This window comes from Pinus tabuliformis, chromosome 5_1 (genome assembly GCF_031772625.1).
Source record: "Pinus tabuliformis cultivar Carrire ecotype Pingquan chromosome 5_1, CPIR1, whole genome shotgun sequence".
NCBI lineage: Eukaryota > Viridiplantae > Streptophyta > Pinopsida > Pinales > Pinaceae > Pinus > Pinus tabuliformis.
In genome coordinates, this window is record NC_142305.1 from 131,421,764 (window position 1) to 131,430,061 (window position 8,298).

Consider the following 8,298-nt stretch of genomic DNA (forward strand, 5'->3'; position numbering starts at 1 on the left):
GGTTAGAAAATCATCCTAATATTCGTTGCAGCGCAGTGGACAAGAAAATGAATTGGGGACGACATGGAATGTGTATTTGGTGCCTCTTATTTCTTTCACTAGTGCTGGTATCATCATTTGCAGAAGCAAGAATTCACCATTATAGATGGAATGTGAGATATGAATATAAATCTCCTGATTGTTATGAGAAATTGGTGATTACCATCAATGGCCAATTTCCAGGCCCAACCATCAAGGCCCAGGTGGGGGACACCATCCACGTTCAACTCACTAATCAAATGGAAACTGAGAATGTTGTTATTCACTGGCACGGAATCCGCCAGGTATTCATGATCTTTTATTTCTCTGCACAATTTTCTACGCTGAAATTTTATACGAAATGAATAATTGATTTGGTGTTTTTTTGTTTTTTTCTATTGAATTTTTTTTTTCGATTGACTTAATTTATTAACAATTTTTTGTATGGACAGCGCGGAACACCATGGAGTGATGGAACGGGAGGAGTTACACAGTGTCCCATCATGCCTTTTATATTTTCATTACTCATATCACAGTGGGATTCATGACCTCTAGTGTCACAGTTGATTCAAATTGATTTACGTTATGGGATTCATGTTGTGTGGTGTAATTATGTTGGGCAGCCTGGGACGTATTTCTACCATGGCCACTATGGAATGCAAAGGTCTGCGGGTTTGTATGGATCCATTCATGTGGCAGTTGCCGATGGTGTGAAAGAACCCTTCTCCTACGACGGAGAACGGAGCATTTTATTAAACGATTGGTGGCATAAAAGCCATCTCGAGCAATCCACAGGCTTGGCTTCCAAACCTTTCGTCTGGATTGGTGAACCCCAGGTAAGCAGAATATATTTACATCCTGATTCCATCAGGAAAAATATGAGACGTGTTAACTGGGGTGTAATTATTATTATTATTCACAATTAATTACGTTAATTATTTAAGATAGTGTAAGAGCCATCAAAATTTCAAAGAGGATTTTATTTTATAATCAATTTCTTTTTTGGGGGCTAATTTTCAATTGTTCCCATTGTTTTAGAACTCATAAAAAAAAATATAAAAATCTCATTTATTTTTCTCTCAATGTTATATTTAGTCTTTTTCAATTTTATAGTTTTATTTAATCTTTTAGTCTTTTTCAGTGTTATAGATTTATTTAATTTTTTCCTCTAAGTTATAATTTTATTTAATTTGTGATAAAGATTGACTACAATATATTTTTATGAAATTTTTTCATAAAATTGTTATGATTTTGTGCTAAAAATTTACTACAAAATATTTCTATGAAATTACTTTCTCAAAATTGTGATTATATATAAAATTATTGTAAGTGATCTTTTTATATTTAATGATCATAATTTTTGTTTTGTTAATGTAAATAGACATACATATACTAAAGCAAAGAATTGTTGAAAATTTCTAGTTATCTATAAATATCATAGTAATTAATTGTCATAATATATAATCAATGTAGTCAACATGGGGTAGCTCAAGTGGCAATGGCAGTGGAAATGAAGTCTCACCGAACCAGAGATCTTGGGATCGATTCTTGTGCTACCCTCCCTAGAAATGGGGTGAATAAGGGACATGTAAAAGCTTGAAAATGAGAGGGTCAAGATCAAATCTCTCAAGGTGAAAACTTTTTTTTTTTAAATGCAAAATTTAACTAAATGTTTGCACCTAGAGAAAGTTGATCCCTTTCAGTGATTGATAAATCCAAATTTAATATGAATCTAGACTAGTTTCTTTCACACACATTTCATTTTATTTTTATCATTTTTATTTTATTTCTATTTATCCAAGTAAAATGTTTAAAAATAAAAATAAATACCTTTCAATACAATTAAACAAAAATATAAAGATAAAAATTATCAAAAATAAATTTAATAGAACCTGAATATATATATATATATATATATATATATATTATTTTTATTTTATTTCTATTTCACCAAATTAAAAATTTTAACTAGATTAGAAAGAAAATCTCTCACCATAATTAAATAAAATTATAAATGTAACAATAATTATACAATTATGAACATATTTTTTTCAATCTTAAAATTATTCACATTATTTAACACTTTTTTGATTCAAACAGAAAACTAATATTAAATTAATCCAAGTCAATTTTGAATCTACATAATCTTCATCTAATTTCTATAAATTTTTATCCCAAAAGTGCCAAGAAGCATGAATCTACATAATCTTCATCTAATTTCCATCAATTTTTATCCCAACAGTGCCAAGAAGCATGTGAGCCATGGGTCAACGATTGTCCCAATAACAGCGATATTCAAGCCGTCCAAGCGACGATTATAAAGAAACATGGATTCATTAAGCATTTAAGAAATCATTTCTTTTAGGTTTCACTTCTGAGTTGTGTTTTTTTTCCTGTCGGCCCATGAGGTGGTATCACCGCTTCTCTATTCTGGAGTAATATGTTGGAAGAATCACTGTATTTTTATAGAATCCGTATTTTCCATTCTGAGGATTTTAGTCACGGTTTGTAACGTTTATTAAAATCTGCGGGTATTTGTGTAACGGTAAACCTCCACATGCTATTAGAGCTTGGACCCAGGTTCGAGTCTCCTAAATTGCATTTAAGAAGATGTTAAAAAAATCACTGCACTTCTATAGAATCTGGAATTTCCACCCTAAAAATCCTAATCACTATATGTAAAGTTACCAAAATCTGTGGATTTTGACCTAACAGCAAACCTCCACATAACACTGATTTAGTGGATTATGATGTGGGCAGTCGTTGCTTATTGAGGGGCGTGGATCATACAATTGCTCGCTCGTGAAATCTACAAACAATTCAGCAGGAACGGGCAGTATCTGCAACTCTACAAATCCTGAATGTGCTATTCCTTATATTCTATCTGTAGTCGCGGGACACACATATCGCCTGCGGATTACTAGCGTGGCTTCCTTATCGTCATTCAATTTCCTACTTGAGGTATATCCATTTCATTCTTTTGACTTCATTCTTTTTATCCCATTCTAAAATATTCTGGAAATTTTTTAAAATATTCTCAGAATCAACCATCAAACTTTACAAACTGAAATGTGACATGACATGACATGACAGGGACATAACATGACTGTGGTTGAGGCGGACGGCCACTACGTGGAACCATTCGTTGTTAAAGACCTCAACATATACTCAGGGGAGACATATTCAGTACTCATAACAGCAAATCAGAATGCATCCAGAAATTACTGGCAGCTCAACGTGCGAGCGCGCAAGGTGTCGTGAACCCAAGACGCCAACAGGGCGTGCCATTTTAAGATACCTTCCAAATCCTCCCTCGATGCTGCCTCCCTCCACGCCTCCAAAGGTCCGCTTTGGAACGATACTTCTTACACCAAAAACCAGGCAAAACTGTACAAGGCAAGAGCAGGACACGTGATCCGTGTTGGGTATTTTTAAATGGGGGAAAAATACCAAAACAACAAAATAACCACCACAGAGACAATGCTCTGTTTCCTCTGTTCCAGGATCATTTGCAGAGAACCTCTTTTAAAAAAAATAACTCAGACCACAGCATTACACAGTCACACACAAAAACACTTCTATTGATTTAAAACAAAATGTTACACACATCATCCTCTGCGCAGAGAGGGATTTACCAAAATTACCTTCAGCCAAAACTCTGTTTTCACCTGAGAGTTCACTGTGCTGGGTTTACTGCTGTAAAACCCATTTTTACATTACTGTTGTAAAACTATTTTTACACATACTGCTGTAAAAATATTTTACACATATGCAGTAAATTACATTCACAATTTCAAGAATGCTTGAGCACTCTTTTCTTTTGCATTTCCATGCAAATCCAATACATAAAAAGATCTATGCACTGCTGTGCAATATCTTCCCCTGCTTCACATGCTGGTCTTCATTCTGAGCTCTCCCTGCTCTTTCGCTGCTGCACCTTTCATCTTTGCGGATAGCACTGCTGTGCATTCATCTCCTCTTTGCTTTACTACGCACTGCTGTGCACTATGCTGCCTCCATCATTTTTACAATGGCCAACACTTAAAACAATCCACGCTCATCTCTTTCACGATGGCCAACATATATGTATAAAACATATAAACCATGCTCACCTCTGGTTTTTAATGGGCATTACATATATAAAAAAAAACGCACTCACATTGTGCCCAGCCACCATGCCCAAATTAACTTGCTCGCAGGCAGGCACCACTCAATAAAAACTACAGCATACACTTCAGCTCTCGCACGCTCTCATTCTTTTTACAAAATGGTCAACATTTCTTTTTTTTAAACATAACACATATATAAAAACATATATGTATATAAATTAAAACGTGCCCCATGCCCATATTAAAAGGGCCTTCACCAAACACTACGTAAAACATTAAAGGCCATAACTTCATCACTTACGGCGGTCAACACTCCACGCAACGCATTGAATTGACGCAGGCTCGTGCACCTTCAAGGATCGACGGCTGACAACACGCAACCAGATCGGACGGCGGAGGTGAATATCGGAAGCCATACAACTGCTGAGGTTTACCTCCCGAGAACGTGACGTTGCGTTACGTCAGGTCAGAAACACGTGGCAGCTCCAAATTTTCTCGGGTTGAAGAGTACGGAGATTCCCTTCCCCGGAAACTGGCCCGAGAACTCTCCGGCGGGTTTGCTCGACGGTTTCTGGCGTCTGCGTTGAAATTACGATTTCAACACTCCCCTTTAATTTCAACTGCTGGGCATTCAAACATACCCAAGCACTTCCTCACATGGAGGGATTCCCCAACACTGCTGTTACAAAGATATCTTCCTCACATAGAGGGATTAACCTGAAACTGTGCTTAAGAGCACCTTCCTCATGACAGAGGGATTCACCAATACAATGTGCTGAAGAGCACCTTCCTCTTGACAGAGGGATTCACCTGTGACTATGCTGAAAAGCATCATCCTCTTGATAGAGGGATTCACTAATGACAATGTGCTGAAAAGCACCTTCCTCTTTTAACAGAGGGTTTCACCAAATGACTGCTTCAAATGCAGTTCCAAAACAAACAAACATTGCACTGCTGTGTGTGCAAACTCATTACAATGTTCTCCTATGCTGATGCATATTTTCTGCTGCACTGTTGTGCCATCTTCTTTACTGTGTCTATCCCACACTGCTGTGTCTACACTTGCACTGCTTCTGCACTTTTCAAAGACAAATACTCTGTCTTTTCTGGAACAATTACACTGTCCCAATTTACAAATTTACACTGCTGTGTGTTAATTTTATCTTACATTCACTGTTGTTGCATATATTGCATTTCAATTCAATGAACAACAAATTCATTACATTTACCTTTAGTGCTGTAAGGAAAATTTCTTTTGCATGTGCTGCTGTTCAAAACTTCTTGCTGCTGCATTTTTCACATTTGCATTGCTGTGTGCTTCTCCTTCTTGCCATCATGCTGCTGTCCATAACTTCTTGCTGCTGCACTTTTCATATTCACTGTTGTCCATACCCATAACGATAGACTGTCATCCCTGGGTTTTTATTTGCTACTGCGTTGCCTCTGCAATTTGCACTGTGCCTCCCTTTTGTTTCATCATACTGTTGTGCCCATACTCTTGGCACTTCATTCTCCACAAAAAAATAACACAGGCTGCTGCCTTTTCTTATGCACCCTTGCTTCACACAATCTTAGTCTTCATTTTTTTTACACAATGCACTACTGTGCAATTCCTTTGGCTTTCTGCTGCCACACATTATCATTCACCATGTGCATTAAAAATCTGCTGTCCATGTTTTTCTTTATGCATTTCTTTGCATGATGCATTGCATACAAAAAAAACATTACATTTTTTTTCTGCTGTGTAACAAAAATTTCATTGCATTCTCAGCCACTAGGCATTTACGCTCTGCTGCGTTTTGCCTTCTTCTCATTTTCTTCTCATTGCTTTGCATTTTCATTCCCATACAAAACATTTCATCTGCTGTGCATTACACTCATTCTGCTGTGAGTATATTCTCTCACATTACATAGAAGGAAACTACCTTCCATTGCCATGCAAAAATTCAAAACTGCTGTTCATTCTAATCCATGTGCTCAAAAAAAATTTCCAAAATGCTGTCTTATGTTCTATCTTCCCACTGCTGTGAGGGTCTCCATGCTTTGCATTTTTCTCTTATCTCGCTGCTGCTCTTTACATTTCAGCGCTGCCATCTTTTCTTCTTTATGCATTTCTGTGCATATTGCATAAACACAAAGCAAAAACATTGCTGATTTCATCACTGCTGCATATTACCTTTTAGAGGGATTAACAAAGATTTCATTTGCAACTGCTGCGCTGCAATACATCCTCCATCAACAAATCACTGTTAATACAGTTCAGCAAACAAAAATTACAAGCTCCCCTTTAATGTATGCTTGTCTTCTTTTGGCAGACTCTTGTCAAAACAAATTTAGATCAGCTGCGTTGCTTAAGGGGCTTTCACACTGTATTTCTTTTCTTCTCCATACTTGTGTAACTTTCTTCTTTTGCATGGGTCTAGCTTGTGTAAGAGCCCATGTCAAGTTACAGTCACGTGCCATATGCCCAATGTTATGACATTTAAAACATTCAACATTTTTCATGAATGACATTTCATGATTTCTTCTAAAATTGTCTCTTGGAGGTTTTCGGAGACCACAACATTTATCTTTATGAAATGCTCTACAGTCTTTTGCCATATGACCAAAGTTTGAGCAAGCATAACAATAACCATAAAATGAACTTTGGTACCTGGGAGATGGAGGTTTTCTTGATGCACTTCTGAAGCCTTGCTGCCTTGAGATCCTTTGATGATCACCATTGCCTCTTGCCTCTTTGACATCAGCTACATTTCTTCTTGAAGCTGGTTCTCTTCTTGGAGCAGGATTCCTTCTATTGCTGCCTTCATTTTTCTCCTTGCCTTTGCTGGAACTAGGAGCATCATACCTTCTTTCTGGCTTCTTCACATCTCCTTTGCTTAAAGCATCCTCATCCTTGTTTGAGGGTTCGCCTACATACCCAAGTCCTGATTTATCAAATGGAGATCTTTGATAGCTGAGCATGTCATCCAAAGCTTGAGAGCTCTTCATTATTTTGTTCAGCCCTTCAACCTTCTTCCTGAGGAGGACAATCTCTTCTTCCAACTTTTCACATACATTATTTTTCTTTGATAGTTGTCCCTCAGTTTCTTCTTTGCTACGAGTAGCTTCAGCTGCTACGAATTTAAGGGAGATAATATCAGTCTTCATTTTGGAGATTTCTGCTTGACTGCTCTCCATTTTCTTTTCAGCTCCTTGTGCCTGCTTCTTGGCTTCTTGTAGTTCGGACTTAAGGGAGGAGACCTCTACCTTGTACTGTCCAATCTCTTCTACAAGCTTATTCACTCTCTTGTGCCTTTGTTCAAGTTGACTTGTCAAGGCACATTCCTGCTTCTTTGCTTCATTCAGCTGATTTGTCATAGACATGACTTCTTCATGATGTTTCCTCTTGCATTGATCAAGCTCCTTCTTGAGCTTGGCAAGCTCTTCATCCCTTTCCCTTACTTGAAACTTGATGAGATCAAGCTTTTCATTCTCAGCTTCTATGATGGGTTCTTCTTGACTCATTGTCATGGTCAGTGCTCCCTTTGCATGAAGATCATGCAGTCTGTCCCATATATCCTTTGCTGATGTATATTTTCCTAGATTCCTCTTCACAGAATCAGGGAGTCCATCAAAGATTAGTTTTACTGCTTGTGCATCATACTCCATGGATTCTTCATCCATCTTGCTGTCATCAATCACTGACTCCCAGACTTCAATCCCCTCAGACATTAGGAAAGCCCTCATCATTATTTCCCATACATCAAAGTTTCCATCAAACTTTGGAACCTCAAATACAATGCTTTCAAATAGATTCCCTTCTAGTTTAGTAGAGGAGGGAGACACATTTTTAACAGCCCTGGAGGCTTTCTTCTTTGACCTTGCCATTCTTATCTAGGCTTTAAATACTTGACTGTGTTTTTTTAAATCACTGACTGTTCCTTCAACAGTAACACAAGGGAAAGCTTTGAGAAATACCTTACCCCTTTTGGCTGTGGCTTCACACTGCTGGAGAGCCTTCACTGCTGCAACAAGAGTCCTTCCTTCAGCATCTTTGAGCCTTCAAAGAGCCTGGACTAGCTCTGATACCACTGTTGGGTATTTTTAAATGGGGGGGATAAAATATCAAAAACCAACAAAATAACCACCACAGAGACAATGCTCTGTTTCCTCTGTTCCAGGATCATTT

General features: G+C 37.5%; 1 pseudogene across 1 annotated transcript; it reads left to right on the plus strand.

The window, feature by feature from the left end:
• The first annotated feature begins 562 nt into the window (after nt 1–562).
• On the plus strand, nt 563–3,453 carry LOC149163778 (L-ascorbate oxidase-like; annotated as a pseudogene). The gene is made up of 4 exons (XR_016260052.1): nt 563–580; nt 642–854; nt 2,779–2,979; nt 3,112–3,453. The product of XR_016260052.1 is annotated as an L-ascorbate oxidase-like (transcript).
• The last annotated feature ends 4,845 nt before the right edge of the window (nt 3,454–8,298 follow it).